General features: G+C 45.9%; 1 long non-coding RNA gene across 1 annotated transcript; it reads right to left on the bottom strand.

The window, feature by feature from the left end:
- Positions 1-1,195: 1,195 nt before the first annotated feature.
- LOC140186132 (uncharacterized) lies at positions 1,196-15,590 on the bottom strand. The gene is made up of 3 exons (XR_011882795.1): positions 15,323-15,590; positions 4,519-4,648; positions 1,196-2,273 (listed from the first exon to the last, which is right to left on the bottom strand). It is a non-coding gene; the product is annotated as an uncharacterized lncRNA (long non-coding RNA).
- Positions 15,591-17,960: the final 2,370 nt, after the last annotated feature.

Raw genomic sequence — 17,960 nt, 5'->3', positions numbered from 1 at the left:
AAGTGTGGTCTAACCAGGGTTTTATAGATCTCCAATATTATCTTGCAGATCTTGAACTTGGTCCTAAGTTCTTTGGAAGCCATGAATGAGGCTTAAACCTTGTGGTTTAGAAAGAAAAGTAACCAACTCACTCTAGTAAGAAAGACTAAGAATTTTGCTTCATTGATAATTTTATACTGAAAACTAACTCAAACTAGACAGATAAGAAAATTCTTGTGATGCTAGCAGCGTGTGGGACAAATGCAAGAGATCTTACAGATGCTGGAAATCTTGAGCAACACATAAAATGCTGAAGGAACTAAGCATATCGGGCACCATCTATGGAGGGGAATAAGCAGTGAATATTTTGGGCCGAGATCTTAAATCAGGACTGGAAAGGAAGCTGGCAAAGCCAGTATAAGAAGGTTGGAGGTGGGATGGAGAATGAACTGATAGGTGATAGGTGAAACCAGGTGAAAGGGAAGATGGGTAGGTGAAGATGAAGTAAAAAGATGGAAGAGGATAGGTGGAATAGGTAAAGGGTTGAAGAAGAAGGAATCTGATAGGAGATGACAGTGATCCATAGAAGAACGAAAAGAGAAGAGGAACCAGGGAGAGGTGAAGGACAGGTGAGGAGATGAGATAGAGTGAGAGGGCACCCAGAATGGAGAATAGTAAAAGAGGAGAGAGGGGAGAGAAATTAGTAGAACTTGGAGAAATCAGTGTTTGTAGCAGCAGTACAGTGCAAAAATTAAAAAAAGCTATAAATGACAAGAATAAGTAGTGCAAAAGACACATAACAAGGTAGCGTTTATTGTTTCATGGACCATTCAGAAATTTGATAGGAGGGGAAGAAGATGTTTCTAAAAATGTTGAGTTTGGGTCTTCAGGCTCCTGTACCTCCTCCCTGATGGTGGTAATGAGAAAAGGGCATGTCCTGGATGGTGAGGTTCCTTAGTGATGGATGCTGGCTTCCTGAGACACCACCTGAGATATTCCTTGGCCCAAAATATTGGAGGTATCCTTAATGATAGATGCCAGCTCCTTTGCTAGCTATAACTCCCAAATCATTATTAACTTATCAGCACTTTATACCCTTTGAATCATGATATGGCAATAGGTTCAGGGACAGCTGTGTGAAAATTGTCCTGCTGTTACACGACCTAAGGTTTATTTTAATGAATAAACAAAAACTGATTGTACACTCAGTGGCCACTTTATTAGGTACACCTGTACACCAGCTTATTACTGAAAATAACTATAATCAGCCAATCATCTGGCAGCGACTCAATGCATAAAAGCATGCAGACATGGTCACGCGGTACAACTGTTGTTCAGACCAAACATCAGAATGGAGGAGAAATGTGATCTAAGTGTTTTAGACTGTGGAATGATTGTTGGTGCCAGATAGGGTGATTTGAGTACCACAGAAACTGTTGATCTCCTGGAATTTTCACACACAACAATCTTAAAGCTTTAAAAAGAATTGTGCAAAAAAAAAAACATTCAGTGAGCAGCAGTTCTGTGGGCGGAAATGCCTTGTTAGTGAGAGAGGTCTGAGGAGAATGGCCAGACTGGTTCAAGTTGAGAGGAAGGCGCCAGTAACTCAAATAATCACACCTTACCACAGTGGTGTGCAGACGGGCATCTCTGAATGCACGAAACATCGAAGCTTGAAGTGGATGGGCTACAGCAGCAGAAGAGCACGATCAAACCCTCAGTGGTCACTTTATTAGGTACAGGAGGTACAGGAGATACCTAATGAAGTAGACACTGAGTATTTGCACAAAGGATAAAATTTACTGTTTACTAAATCCGACTAAAGAAGAATACAATGAAATGCCACGAGTAACCAGTATCTTTGACAAATAAATAATTAATCCCCAGCGTTAGTCCAATGAATGCTCTGTGGGGGGCTTTGTTGTACTGAGAGGGCACTAAGACCCAGGAGAAGCAATGAGTCACAGCTTCTGTTACAGTACACTGCACAGAACAAGAGGCACCCCTACCAGTGAATAATTTAAGTGAAACCAATAAACTAAATAGATGGTAGAAATATAATACACCTTCCTGCCACTGAAAGAACTCCCTGAACTTCGGCAAATCTACTGGTGTGGTAGTTGGCACAGTGGGTAGAGTCGCTCCCTCACAGCTCCAGTGATGGGTTCGATCCTGACCTTGGGTGCTGTCTTTGTGGACTTTACCAGTTCTTCCATTGGTGGTGCTGGGTCCCTCTGGGTCCTCTGGTTTCCTCCTGTATCCCAGAACAGTGTGGGTGGTGGGGTAACTGGCCACTGTAAATTAAAGATAAGTTCTTAAAGATCAGCTTTGTTTAGGCCAGGATTAAATCAGCAGGTTGCTGGGTGGCACGGTTCAACGTGTATCTCTACATAAATAAAAATGAATAAATTTATCACATGTACGTCGAAACATCAAAGCATATGGTGAAATGTGTCAGTGACCAACAGAGTGTGAGGATTGTGCTGGGGGCAGCCTACAGGTGTTGCCACAATTCTGGCGCCAACATAGCGTGCCCAGAACTTGCTAACTCAAACGCTAACTCTACATCTTTGGAATGTGGAAGGAAACCGGAGTACCCAGAGGGAAACCGTGCGGTCACAGGGAGAACTCCTGACAGACGGTGGTGGGAATTGAACCCTGAGTGCTGGTGATATAAAGTATTGCTCTAACTGCTATGCCACTGTCCCATCCTCTGTACTACCTTGCCACCCTGGTGTTGGGAGGGTTTTACCCCGATGTGCTGGGCTGAATCCACTATCTTTTGTGGGATGTTCCACTCAAAGACGCTGGTGTTCCCATACCAGGCCATAATGCAGTCAGTCAGCACACTTTCCACCACACATCTATCCAAGTTTGCCAAGGTTTTCGATGGCATGCCAAACCTCCGCTGATTCTTGAGGAAGTGCTGGCTCTGTCATACTTTCTTTGCGATAATACTTATACGATGGGTCCTGATGTATGCATTTTTGCTGTCCAGATGTTCCAGGATTGTCTGAAGAGCCAATGAGATAGCATCTGCTGTAGACCTGTTGCTTCAGAAGGCAAATTGGAGCGGATTGGAGCGAATCCAGTCAGACAGCTTCTGATATGCTTCAAGATCAGCCTCTCAAAACACTTGATCACTGTGGATGTAAGTGCCACTGGGCAATAGTCATTTGGACAGGCTACCACGCTCTTCTTGGGCAGTGGTACAATTCAAGCTTGCTTGAAGCAGGTGGGTACCACACACTGCCAGAGCGAGAGGTTGAGGATATCTGCGATTTCACCAGCCAGCTGATTAGCACAGGTCTTCAGTACTCGGCCAGGTACTCCGTCTGGACCGGATGCTTTCCTTGGATCCACTCTCCCGAAAACAACCCGCACGTCATCTTCAGATACTGAGACCAAAGGATTATATGGAGACATGGGGGTGCACGATGGTTCCTCCATCTTCTCGTGGTCAAAGTGAACATGGAAGGCATTGAGCTCATCTGGAAGTGAAGCTCTGCTGTCCCCTACGTTGCAAAATTTAGCTTTGTAGGAGCTTTCGGCATTCAAACCCTGCCACAGCTGTCGAGCATTCCTCGTTGATTCCAGTCTGGTCTGGAATCTCCACTTCACCTGAGAGATGGCGTTCCAGAGACCATACCTCCACCTCTTGTAGCATTCTTGCTCTCCAGACTCAAATGCCTCTGATCTGCCTCTCAGCAGATTCTGGATTTCATTGTTCATCCAGGGCTTTTGATTGGGGAAAACTCTGAACGATGTCGTGGGGACACATTCATCCACAGGTGTTTTAATAAGGTCTGTAACAACCCTGGTGCAGTTATTCAGGTCCTCAGATGAGCTCTTGAACAGGCAAGGTCCACAGACTCAAGGCAATCCTGTAACCATTTCTCAGCCTCCTGCGACTGCCTCTTAGTTGTCTCGATCTCGGGAACCTTGCTCTTCAGCAAGGTATGCAGGTATTGGGAGTACAGCCAACTGATCTGACTTGCTAAAATGCGGTCTTGGGAAGGAACAATAGGCATTCCTTATCGTAGTGTAGCTGTGGTCCAGTGCAACAGGTTACGTGCTGGTGATAACTGGGCAGGGTTTTCTTCAAATAGGCCTGATTAAAGTCACCAGCTATAATACAGTCGCCACCCCAAGCTACCTGCCGGCCTCGTCATCATATGGGAGCCCAAGCACGGGAGGATGAACCCTGGGCTCCCTCCCAAGACTATGGTCAACATGCTCCTAGAAGAAAGCGGTGCAGCTAATGTAGATGAACTGAACACACTGATGAGGGAGAGGGAGAACTGGAGAGTCTGTAATCGTGCCCGACGCCGGCCCCCTAGGCCTGAGTCAACATAGTAGTAGTAGTAGCAGCTATAATTTGAAATGCATTAGGATTTGTAATGTGCATGACAGTTTAGGTTACAGGGAAATGAGTGGTGAAATGGGGTTGCTTCAAGAGCCCAGATAAACTCAATAGGCCTTCTTCAATGTCCTCCCTGAGGTCCTGATTCAGGGTCTTGACTCAAAATATCAACTCACACTTTATCTTTACTGCTTGCCCCGTTGAGTTCTTCTAGTGTCCTGTTCATTGTTCCAGGTTCCAGCATCTGCAGTTGCTTTCAACAGACATAGACAAAATAATGGAAGAGTTCAGCAAATCCAGTAGCATCTATGGAAGAGAATAAATAGTGCCTTCAGTATTCAGATCTGGGATTCAATTGCTAATGTGTTATCATCATTGGTGGACCATATAATCAGTGGTGGACCAACTCAACAAGATGAGGACGATCTGGGCTAACTGTACTGAGGCACTCTGCTACTGATGGACCGCAGGAATACTAATTGAATTCACCGAGGACTATCATTTAGGAATGTTTTTTTCCAACAGAACATGCGTTCATGTGGTCCCTTTTAGATCTTGCAAACAATGTCTCCCCTTCTGCTCAGTACAGAGTACAGCGCAGTACAGGTCTTTGACCCAGAATGTTGTACCTACCCATTAACTTTCTCTAAGATCAATCTAACCCTTCTCTCCACTTTTCTTTCATCCACGTGCTTCTCTAGGAGTCTATTAAGTGTTCCTTATGATCACATAATGTACGGGTCTGGGTGCCCTCGCAGGCTGGCAGTTTAATGAAGCACGTTCCAGTCAATTGGTGTTTCATTGTGGTTATTCAACTCCTTTTCTTTTGTTTCAGTCTTGTTGAATCTTGGCCAAAGCACAACAACGGCTGCACTCCCTGCTTGCTTTGATCCATGTTCTAGGAAAGAAGACTACATCTAGGATCGTTGCAGTAAAGGAGTGGGATTAATTTAGTATTCAGTTACTGTTTCCAAGCTGCAGTTTCAGTGTTGGCTTTAGTTTGAGTTAATGGCCCAGTTGGCCTATCATTTATTATTTTTCCTTTTGTTCTGCATATTTCTTAGTAAAGTTCAGTGAATTGCTCAATACTCTAACAATAGGCCATAGTCAGCATGGTTTCCTCAAGGGAAAATCTTGCCTGACAAATCTGTTGGAATTCTTTGGAGAAGTAACAAGAAGGCTAGACAAAGACGAATCAGTTGATGTTGTGTACCTAGATTTTCAGGAGGCTTTTGACAAGGTGCCACACATGAGGATGCTTAACAAGCTACAAGCCCATGGTATTACAGGGAAGATTCTAGCGTGCATAAAGCAGTGACTGATCGGCAGGAGGCAAAGAGTGGGAATACAGGGAGCCTTTTCTGGTTGGCTGCTGGTGACTAGTGGTGTTCCACAGGGGTCTGTGTTGGGACTGATTTTTTTTATATATGCTGTATGTCAATGATTTGAATGATGGAATTGAGGGCTTTGTTGCAATGTTTGCAGACGATATGAAGATAGGTGGAGGGGCAGTTAGTTTTGAGAAGTAGAGAGGCTACAGAAGGACTTGGACAGATTAGGAGAATGGGCAAATAAATGGCTGATGGACTACAGTGTATGTCATGTGATTTGGTAGAAGAAATAAAAGATGGAGAGAAAATACAAAAAACTGAGGTGTAAAGGGACTTGGGAGTCCTTGTGCAGGATCCCTAAAGGTTAATTTGTAGACTGAGTTTGTGGTAAGTAAGGCAAATACAATGCTACATTCGCTTCAAGGGGACAAGAATATAAAAGCAGGGATGTAATATTGAAACCTTATAAAGCACTGGTGAGACCCTTGAAGGTATTGTGGGTAGGTTTGGCCCCCTTATCTTAGAAGGGATGTGCTGACACTAGAGACGGTTCAAAGGAGATTCACAAAAATAATTCCAAGATTGAATGGGTTGTCATATGAGGAGCATTTGATGGCCCTGGGCCTGTACTCGCTGGAATTCAGAAGAATGAGGGGTGACCTCATTGAAACGTAGCAAATGGTGAAAGGGCTTGATACAGTGGATATGGAGAGGCTGATTCCTATGGTGGGAGAATCTAAGACCAGAGGGGACAGCCTCAGAATAGAGGATCATCCTTTTAGAATGGAGATGAGGGGTAATTTCTTTAGCCAGAGAGTGGCGAATATGTGGAATTTGTTACCACAGGCAGCTGTGGAGGCCAGGTCTTTATGTATATTTAAGGCAGAGGTTGATAGATTCCTGAATGGTCAGGGCATGAAGGGATACGGTAAGAAAGCTGGAGCTTGGGGCTGAGAGGAAAATTTGGTGGAGCAGACTCGATGGGCCAAATGGCCAAATTCTGTTCCAATATCTTGTAGTCTTATGGTATTCAGTGTCCCTCCCTCTGGACTTGGGCCATCACAGCACATCCCTGTCAGTAAGACTTGACCACCAAAATGGACCCAGTGGAGAGAGAACTGCTGACCAAGGCCTGGACGTTTGTTGGTCAGGTAGGAGAGAAGTTAACGTCACTTGGAGGCTGTGTTGGCAGAGGTGACAACTACTTACAGAACAGTAAGTCCAGCCTAAATCGAAGTTCATGGAGCGGAAGTTAAAGTCAGTGGAGACCTGGATGGCAGAAATGCCTCTCATAGTGTGACAATTACTTTCAGAGCAGCTAGCTCAGTCCACGCAGAAAGAATGGATATCAGCACCCACAGCAACTCCACCCCAGACAGCCGGAATCAGGTGGTGGCCATTACAGGTCTCCCTGATGCACTGCAGCAGCAGCCTTCAGCCAGGACAGTCCCACTCCCACTTCCTTCCCTTTAACAGTCTCACCTGCCTCAGCTACTAATGCCCATGACTGCGCCCAGGATAGAATCGAGTATTCCTCTACCAGGCAGGTACTCTGGAGACCCCAATGGCTGTAGGAAATGTATTACCCAGTGTGAGTGGACTTTCTGAGTCCAGCCAGGTCAGTTTGGTGATGATGCGTGCAACCTGGCTTACATGGTGAATCCCTTAGACAGACTCCCCACTCAGCCTGTTCAATGCTCTATGAGAACAAGGCTCCACTGCACCCCAGTCTTCCCAGCAATTTGCAGTCGAGTTCAAGAGAGTGTTTGATCTTCCAGTACAGGGTCAGGAGGCTGCCCACTGACTCCTGGACCTGAATCAAGAGAAAAGGGCAGCAAGGGACTAAACAGCAAAGTTCAGCACACTTACGGTTGAGACTGAGTGGAACGAGAGATCTCTCATCATTGCCTTCCAGCACGGGCTGAGCACAGGGGTCCAGCATGAGATCACCATGCATGACAAGCAGGACAACCCGGATGACCTGATAAATCTGGCCATTATTAATGACAACTGGGCAACTGAGTGCCCCTGAGACGGAATGCCTTGAGCTTCCTACTCTTTAGACCCCTGTCTGTCTTCACCCTTCCCTTGTTACCCAGTGCACAGTCTGCAGAGAAGCCATGCAGGTGGAGCACATACATCTATCTCAGGGTGATCTCTGTAGCACCCCAGGTTTCATGTCCCAAGTACCCAGTGAAAGAGAAAACCTGTCAGCAGGAGTTCTGACAGGTCAATTCTCCATGCCAGCATCTTCCCCTAATCATGTAATGCTCCCAACGTCCTTATCGTGGGGCTCCCAGACCCACGAGCTTCAGGCATTTATTGACTCTGGGGCAGCTGGGAACCTCATGGATAGCTCTCTGGCTCAAAGATGGAAAGTTCCAACTCAGCAATAGAGAGAGAACATCGATGCCAAGGCTCTGGATGGTCAGCCTCTGGGCACTGGCAAGATCCACCTTTCCACACAACCCCTCCAACATGTGCTAGAAGGCAACCATGGCAACAGCTCTCGTTCCGTCTTGTTGATTCGCCTGAACTGCTGCTGGTATTTTGCCTTTCCTGGTTATCTCGACTCAACCCACTGATCGATTGGTTCTTAATGGCACTCCAAGAGTAGGGACTGGCATGCCTCTCTACCTGTGTGAGTCCAGCTCAAGCCCTTGTCAGTGTATCCCCTCCTGTATCATTTGCTAATGTGGACCTCTCTGGTGTTCCAGCTGAATATGCTGACCTTCTTGAGGTCTTTAGTGAGAAGAAGGCCACCTCCCTGCCTCCACACCATCCATATGACTGCAGCATTGACCTCTTACCCAGTACTAGTCCTCCTCGGGGCCATCTCTATTCCCTCTCTTGTCATGAAATGGTGGCCATGGAAGAATACATGAATGAGGTATTGGTCTTGGGAATTATCCATCCATCAACCTCACCAGCAGGAGCGGGCTTCTTTGTGAGCAAGAAAGATGAGAAGTTCTGTCCTTGCATTGATTATCGACCCCTCAACAACATCATGGTGAAGAACCACTCCCCTCCTTCCCTGCTTGCCTCAGCGTCTGAACATCTCCAAGGAGCAACCATGTTCTCCGAGGTAGACGAGTGCAATGGTTACAGCCTGATTCGCATCCGAGAAGGAGACGGGTGGAAGACAGTATTCAGCACTTCCATTGGCCATTATGAGTACCTTGTGTTGCCATTTGGTCTGGCAAACGCCCCAGCTGTTTTTCAGGCCCTGTTCAACAATGTGTTCCAGGACATGTTGAATCAGTTTGTTTTTGTGTATTTGGACAATGTTCTTATCTATTCCTGTTCTCACCAGGAACACATTCAGCATGTCCAGAAGATTCTCAAATGGTCCCTTGAGAACAACCTTTATGCCAAGCCAGAGAAGTGGGCTATCTCCTCAACCCATGTAAAGGTCAGGCACTCACAGAGTGGCCCAAACTTTCCACAGTGAAACAAGTGAGGTAATTCACAGGATGTGCAAACCTCTCTCGCCGCTTCATCATAAACTTCAGTTCCATTACGGCCCCCAGAAGTGCACTCACCAAGAAGACCTTTGCAGGATTCCTTTGGACAAGTGAAGCACCCTCACAACTAAATCGATGCTTCACCACTGCCCGGAGCTGCAACATCCAGACCCATCCTGTTCATTTATCATTGAGATTGATACATCAAATGTCAACGTTGGACCCGTACTCCCCCAGCACTCTTCCGTGGATAATCGGCTGCATCCCTGTGCTTTTTTTTCCCTAGTTGCTTGACTCCTGCCATGTGTACTATCAGATTAGATTAGATTATGAGGACACGCAGTCCTCTTTTATTGTCATTTAGCAATGCATGCATTAAGAAATGATACAATATTCCTCCAGTGTGATATCATAGAAACACAGGACAGACTAAGACTGAAAAACTAACAAAAACCACATAATTATAACATATAGTTACAACAGTGCAACAATGCCATAACTTGATGAAGAACAGGCCATGGGCACAGTAAAAAAAAAGTTCAAAGTCTCTTGAAAGTCCCACATCTCACGCAGACGGGAGAAGGAAGAAAACTCTCCCTGCCATGCCCAACCACAGTCCAACTCTGAGTCATCCGAAAACTTCGAGCTCCGATCAGCCTTCCGGCACCAAGTACCGAGCACCATCTCTGCCGAACTATGTTTTAAACTGAGAATTTCTGGCTGTCAAGGAAGTCCTGGAGGCATGGCAACACGTGCTGGAGGGGGCAGAGCACCCCATTCTGGTTTGGACAGATCACAAGAACCTCTCCTACATTCATGGTACCACTCCACTCCACTCCTGTCAAGCTTGTCGGGCTCTGTCTTCACCTAGTTTACTTTCACCCTAACCTCCCGTTTGGGCTGCAAGAATACCAAGGCCGGTGACCTCTCCCACAGGTTTTAGATCACTGAGGACGCCAGTCCAGAAACCATCCTTCCTCACTCATGCATTGCTGCTCTGGTGACTTGGGGAATAGAGGCAGAGGTGAGGGCTGCCCAACACTCAGATCCAGGCCCAGGTGGGAACATTCTAACCCACTGTTTGTCCCTGCCATTGTGCTCCCCAGAGTGCTGGAGTGGGGTCACTCTTCCCATCTGGCTGGCCATCTGTAGATTCAATGGACCCTGAAGTTTATAAAGAGATGACTTTGGTGGTTGTCTATATCTATATCCCAGAATGTCCACGAGTTTGCCTCTGCCTGTCCCACTTGTGCGCACAACAAGATATCATGTCAATGTCCTGCCAGTCTGCTCTGCCTGCTGCCTGTGTCTCGCCCCCACTGGTCCCACCTCTCGGTGGATTTCATAACGAGCCTGGTGGAAACACCACCATCCTGGTGGTTATGGACTGATTTTCCAAAGCTGCCCGCTTCATTGCTCTCCCCAGGATCCCATTGATTTGTGAAACTGCTCCCCTCATGGTTCAGCATGTGAGCAGGCTGCACGGCTTCCCTCAGGGCATGGTGTCTGACTGCGGACCACGGCACATGCCCTATTTCTGGAAGACTTTCTGTTCTCTTTTGGGAGCCACAGCCAGCCTCTCGTCTGATTTTCACTCCCGATCAGGAGCCGGAGACAAATTTCAAAGTAAAACTTATTATTAAAGTACATACATGTCACCACATACAACCCTGAGATTCATTTTCCTGAGGGCATACTCAGCAAATCTATAGAACAGTCACAGTAAATGGGATGAATGAACAAGAAACTGCAAATGTAAATATAAATAAATAGCAATAAATAATGAGAGCATGAAATAACAAGATAAAGAGTCTTTAAAGTGAGATTATTGGTTGTATGAACACCGGAAATAGAATGTATGTAGTTATCCTCTTTAGTTCAAGAGTCTGATATTTGAGGTGTAGTAACTATTCTTGAACCTGGTGGTGTGAATCCTGGGGCACTTGTACCTTCTGCTGGATGGCAGCAGAGAGAAAAGAGCATGGCCTGGGTGGTAAGGATTTTTGATGGATGCTGCTCTTCGATGGAAATGTTTTATGTAGATGTGTTTAGTGGTTGGGAGGGCTTTACCTGTGATGTACTGGGCCAAATCTACTACCTTTTGTAGGATTTTCCACTCAAAAGCATTGGTGTTCCCATACTACAGTGTAATGCAGCCAGTCAATACACTTTCCACCATCCATCTATAGAAGTTTGTCAAAGTTTTTGAAGATATGCCGAATTTCAGAAGACCCCTGAGGAAGTAGAGGCTTTCTTGCTTACTATATTTATATAATGTGTCCAGAACAGGTTCTCTGATTTTGTGACACCCAGGAACTCCCAATGGGTTCCGGCAAAGATTGCCCACAATAACTGCCAGTAATTCTCCACTGTCATATATCAAAGTATATTTATTACCAAAGAATGTATAAGTTAAACTGCCTTGAGATTTGTTTATTACAGGCAGCCACAAAGCAAGGAACCCAATTTAAAAAAAAAACACAAACACGAGGAATTCTGCAGATGCTGGAATTTCAAGCAACACACATAAAAGTTGCTGGTGAATGCAGCAGGCCAGGCAGCATCTCTAGGAAGAGGTACAGTCGACGTTTCGCATCTCTAGGTAAAGGTACAGTCAACATTTCAGGCCGAGACCTTTCGTCAGGACGTGTGACGAAGGGTTTCGTCCCGAAACGCCAACTGTACCTCTTCCTATAGATGCTGCCTGGCCTGCTGCGTTCACCAGCAACTTTTACGTGTATTGTTTTTTTAAAAAAAACATCTAGACCAACCCCCAATGTGCAGAGAAAGAGGGAAAAAAACAAATCATGTAAACAATAGAAGCAAACAACAACAACAGCAGCATTCTGAACCAAATTGTGACCCCAGATCCAAATCCCCAGAGCAGCTCCGAATAGCCCCAAAGCTTCGGTGTTCAGTTCATCATATTAGGTGGACAAATCACCATGAAGTTTTCAGAGATGAAGCACAGAAGCTGGGGGCAGTGTCGCGGAGAGAGGAGCCCCCAGTCTATCTGGGTCAGTGTTTAAATCGCCCAAATAGTGGATCATACCTTGCATTAGGACCCAGGCTCTGCCGCGGTGAATCTCTCCGGGCCGAGATCGCGCTGCTGAAGGACTTCTCCAAGTCGGCTTGGCACCCAGAGTGATCCAACCTCCCCCGACTCTCGACATCCTGCGTTTTCCCCCTTTGATCCCAGAAGGCATTCCAGCCACCATTCTTCCCTGACCAAGATATGGACGAGGGAGATCTTGCTCCAGAGCATTTGGTCCAGTGCTACAACCACACATGGAGATGGGTCAGGGCTTCTCTGGTATGCACTCAGAAACGCTATATGCCTGGCAGGTTGATTGGCTCCACTGACAGGTGAAGCCTCCTGAGCCAGGGGTGGGGGGGAGAGAAATGTCAACTGGTATCCAGAGATCTTCCTTTGAAAGTTGAAAGCCGTAAGTTACCCCCACGGTTTGTGGGGACCATTCCTGGTGGAGACTATCAACAGTCTCATGTGCACCTTTCATCATCAATGAAGATCCATCCAGTGTTCCATGTTTCCTACCTCAAGCAGATGACTACCTCCTGCCTTGCTCCAGTCACCCCCTCCCCACGTGGGGGATGGGTCCCTCGTCTACACTGTGTGGCACTTGCTGACATCTCCTCAGGTGTGGGACAGAGTCCAGTATCTTGTGCATTGGGAGGGGTGTGGCCCTGAGGAACATTCTTGGGTTCTGGCTTATGATATCCTGGACAAGTCTTTCATCCTGGACTTCCAGAGGATTCAGGGAGGGGTATATAGTAGCACCTTGGGAGGGTTACGATCATGGACTCTGCCACAGGGTCTGGGCACCCTTGCAAGCAGACAGCTGAACAGGATCAACAATCATGCTCATGAGTTTGCATGTTCCAGACAATTAGTATTTCACTGTGGTTCTATTTAATTCCCCTCCTTTTGATTCAATCTTGTTGCCTGGTTCGGAAATTGCACCATCTCGGATTGCAAGACCCTGCAGCGGATAGTGAGGTCAGCTGAGAAGATCATTGGGGTCTCTCTTCCCACCATTACAGACATTTACACCACACGCTGCATCCACAAAGCAAACAGCATTATGAAGGACCCCATGCACCCCTCATATAAACTCTTCTCCCTTCTGCCATCTGGAAAAAGGCACCAAAGCATTCGGGCTCGCATGACCAGACTATGTAACAGTTTCTTCCCCCAAGCCATCAGACCCCTCAGTACCCACAGCCTGGCTTGACACCAACCTACTATACCCTCTACTGTGCCTATTGTCTTGTTTATTATTTATTATTATTTATTGTAGTGCCTGCACTGTTTTGTGCACTCTATGCAGTCCTGGATAGGTCTGTAGTCTAGTGTAGTTTTTGTGTTTTTTCTTATGTAGTTTAATGTAGCTTTTGTATTGTTCATGTAGCACCATGGTTCTGGAAAAAGTTGTCTCATGTTTACTGTGTACTGTACCAGCAGTTATGGTTGAAATGACAATAAAAAGTGACTTGACTTGACTTGTTGAGTCATGATCAAAGCACAGCAATGGCTGCACTCCCTACTTATCTTAGCCCTTGTTCTGGGAAAAAGACTGCAGCTCCAATTGATACTGTAAAGGAGCAGAATTAATTTAGTATTAAGCTACTGCTTCTGAACCACAATATCGGCAATTGCTTTAGTTTGAGAGTTTTAGTTAGTGGTCCTGTTGGCCTAGCATTGTTTAATTTTCCTTTCGTTCTACAAAGTTCTTAGTAAAATTCGGTGAACTGTTTAATATCTCCCTCCCTCCCATCTTTATGTTATGTTCCCATCTAAATGTGCAATTTATAATAAATATTATGTACAACAGGATAGTTAATATAATATAGAAATACAGTTGTGTCAGCATGAATTAATCAGTCTGATGGCCTGGTGAAGAAGCTGTCCGGGAGCCTGTTGGTCCTGGCTTTTATGCTGCGGTACCATTTCCCGGAGGATGACAGCTGGAACAGTTTGTGGTTGGGGTGACTCAGGTCCCCAATGATCCTTCAGGCCCTCTTTACAGACCTGTCCTTGTAAATGTCCTGAATAGTGGGGAGTTCACATCTACAGATGCGCTGGGCTGTTCACACCACTCTCTGCAGAGTCCTGTGATTGAGGGAAATACAGTTCCCATACCAGGAAGTGATGCAGCCAGTCAGGATGCTCTCAATTGTTCCCCTATAGAAAGTTCTTAGGATTTGGGGGCCCATATCAAACTTTCTCAACCGTCTGAGGTGAAAGAGCTTTTTTTTAATGTACAAACCACATTAGATCCTTGGTGATGTTTATGCCGAGGAATGTCACCCTCTCAACCCCAGCTCCATTAATGTCAATAGGGGTTAGCCTGTCTCCATTCCTCCTGCAGTCCACACATCGCTGTCAGTATCTGCCTCTACCACCACCTTTGGTAGGGCATTCCTTCTGAGTCAGGAACCTACTTCTGACGCTCCTCCTATACTTTTCCCCCAAATACTTTAAAGTCATGCCCTCCCCCTTGTGTTAGACATTTCTGCCTTGGGAGAAAGTCTGACTATCCACTCTCTCTATACCTCTTATCATCTTGTACACCTCTATCCATTAGTCAAAATGCTGCTGAGTCCACACCTGGTGCATTGCTTCCACTTCAGGTTACCTTGTCTATAAGCCAAAAAGAGTGCAAAAAAAAGTTTCACAAGAATGTTGCCAGGACTCAAAAGCCTGAGTTATACAAAGGGGTAGGTAAGCAAGAGCTTTACTGCCTGTATTATGGTGTTGAGCAGAAGCTAAAAGCATTTGCCATGATTATCCAGGTTTGTTGATGGCTCTGTCTGTATCTCCTCCATCCAGCTGGTGTGGTTGGAATATTCATTTTCCATATAAAGTCACAGGTAACACAAAAGAGAAGGCCCTTCAGCCCATTGAGTGTGTGCTAACTCTCATCCACTCATTTATGCTTTGATCACTTTGCACTGAAATAGACTTAGTTTTTTGCTCTAATTGTTTTTTTTGTAAAAATTAAATACGCAGCTTGTATGACGCTATATGTTGCAAGTAAGATATTTCATTGTACAGCAATAAGCTCAACTTTTACTAAACCCAAAATCAATCCCATTTCATTCCCCTCAACTCCCCCCAGATTCTGACACTTGCGGGGACAATTTACAACAGGCAATTAACTCACCAACATTTTTTTGGAGTTCACTATATTCCATTCGGAGTTTGAAGAAATTTGGTGTGAACCAGCGTGGATAACGTCACTCACCAAAACATTGAATTGATTCCACGACTTATGGACCTGTTTTCAAGGACTCTACAGCTCACGTTCTCAGTGTTATTAATTATTTGTGTTTTTTGTACTCGCACAGTTTGTCTTTTGCACATTGATCGTTTGTCCGTCCTTGTTTGTGTAGTATTTCATTGATCTCTCTGTTCTGTTATGAATACCTGAAAGAAACTGAATCTCGGCGTTGCGTTTACTACTACAGTAATAAATTTACTTTGAACTTTGTTACTGCCGCCCGATGAGTGAACAGTCCGGCACACAGTGTCCTTACATCACAGTCTGTGAACTCCAGGAATTGTTTGTACGTCGTGAGCTCACCTGATGTCGGCAAGCTTCTGTAAAGCTCAAGTAAACGTGACTGCAGTGTGCTAAGCTCTGAGTTCTCCAGAGATTGTCCCACAAGGGCACTTTGAGTCCCTGTTTATGTAGATAAGGACAGGTAACATTATGCGGAAATGTGCAATTGTTGCAATCATTGGGATACGTTTAGAAGGGCTGGACTGGTCACTCAACATTTCAGGGTTTATACTCTGTGGCACGATGGGGTGGGGATGTCAAAGAGGAGGGGACATTACATTATTGCTCGAAGAGACCATCGCTACAGCGATGAGGGAGGATGTCTAAGAAGGCTTTTCAAATGCCTATTCGCGTAATAAAGGCGCCACAGTAGCCTGGCGGTTAGCCTGACATCGGTGCAACTTGTGGCTTTGGAGTTCAATTCTGGCACCTCCTGTAAGTTTGTACGCTGTCCCGGTGACTGTGTGGATTTCCTCCGGTGCTCCCGCAGTCCAAAGGCGTGCTGATTATTAGGTTAATCGTCTTGCTGGGCGCTGTGGCTCACTGTGCCAGAAGGGCCTGTTTTGCGCCGTGTCTCTGAATAAAATTGAATGGGTTTTTAGGATAAAACGGAGCACTTTGATGGGTTTATATAACAGGCCCCCTAACAATCAGTGGGAGATAAAAATGTAGGGAAGTCACAGGGATGAGTAAGAGGAATAGAGTTTTAGCAGTAAAGAATTCACTTTCTCTAATATTGTCTTAGTCTGAAAGGATTAGATGGGGTGGACTTTTTAAGGTGTATTCTTAGCAGCGTGGAGGAATTGGTGAGGCCTGGTTTGCGGTATTGTGTGCGGCTCTGGTCACCTACCTAAAGGAATGGTTGAAAGTGCACAGAGAAAAGTTATAAGGATGTTGCTGAGACTTGAGGACCTGAATTAATAGGGTTAGGACTTCATTCCCTGGAGTGTAGGAGAATGAGGGGAGATTTGATAAAGGTACACAACATTATGAGGGGTGTGGATAGGGTAATTGCAAGTATGCTTTTTCCACTGAGGTTGGGTGAGACTGGAATCAGAGGTCATAGGTTAAGGGTGCAAGGTGAAATGTTTGAGGGGAACATGATGAGGGTGGTGCAAGTGTGGATCAAGCTATCAGTGGAATTGGTGGATGCAGTTCCATTTCAACATTGGAGAAATTTGGATAAGTACTTAGGAGGTATGGAGGACTATGGCCCAGGTGCAGGCCGATGGGAATAGTTTGGCATGGCCTAGAAGGGCTGAAGGGCCTATTCCTGTGCTGTGGTGCCCTATGACTAATTTTCTTATGAATGTTGTGTCTCTGATGCTCTCTGCCTGTGACGCTGCTGCAAGTAAGCTTTCCATTGCATCGGGTAGTAAACTCGACTTTGAGATGTGCCAAATGTGGTACAGCAGCAAGAATAAGCCAGGAAATCATGTAGTTGGAAATTACTAGACAAAAAAAATCTTCAGGACAGGAATGACATGCTCTCAAAAAGGCAGAGATTGAGCCGGGTTAGTCAGAATGGATTTAGTTATAGAGACAAAGACTCTGAGAAGTGCGTGTTACACTTGATATCATTCGGTTCCCACCTATTATTACTGGGGATATATGCAGCCCTTCCAAATTGAATTGGTGTCTTGCAGAATATGATACAATCTTGCGATTAACAAAATGGTGTTTCTTTTTTCTTATTGCATGATACAAACTCCAAATTTCCCCAGAATATTGGAGTTTTCCAATATTCTGGGGAAATTTGGAGTTTGTATCATGCAATAAGAAAAAGGAAACACCATGTCATTGAATTTCTGGGTTCGGTATTTCTATATACTACACTCCGCTCCACGATAACCCGGGACATCTCGCAGCGGGAAGCCCAAGCACCAGGACTGCCTCGTCCCGTGGTTCCCCGCGCCGTGTCGACACCACCCGCCCGGGATCATCCAGGATTCCCCCATTCTGGGAACCCCCGAGACACCACACACCCGCTTCACTTCGGAATTGCCCTTCCCTCCAACTCCGGGATCTCTCTTCCCCCACCCCAGGTCAAACTCCAGGAGTGCCCCCTCCAATTCCAGGAGCTCTCCTACTCCCACCCGCTCAAACTCGTGTTCACCCTCAAACTCCGGAATCACCCCCCCCCGCGCGCGCGCGCGCACGCACACACACTGGAAATATCCCAAATTAGTACAGCTCCAGCATCGCCCGTCCTTCCACTCCACGATCTCCTCCCCTCCCA

The sequence above is a fragment of the Mobula birostris genome, chromosome 1, assembly GCF_030028105.1.
Source record: "Mobula birostris isolate sMobBir1 chromosome 1, sMobBir1.hap1, whole genome shotgun sequence".
Lineage (NCBI taxonomy): Eukaryota > Metazoa > Chordata > Chondrichthyes > Myliobatiformes > Myliobatidae > Mobula > Mobula birostris.
The sequence above is the reverse complement of the archived record's forward strand: the minus strand, read 5'-3'. Positions and strand labels throughout refer to the sequence as shown.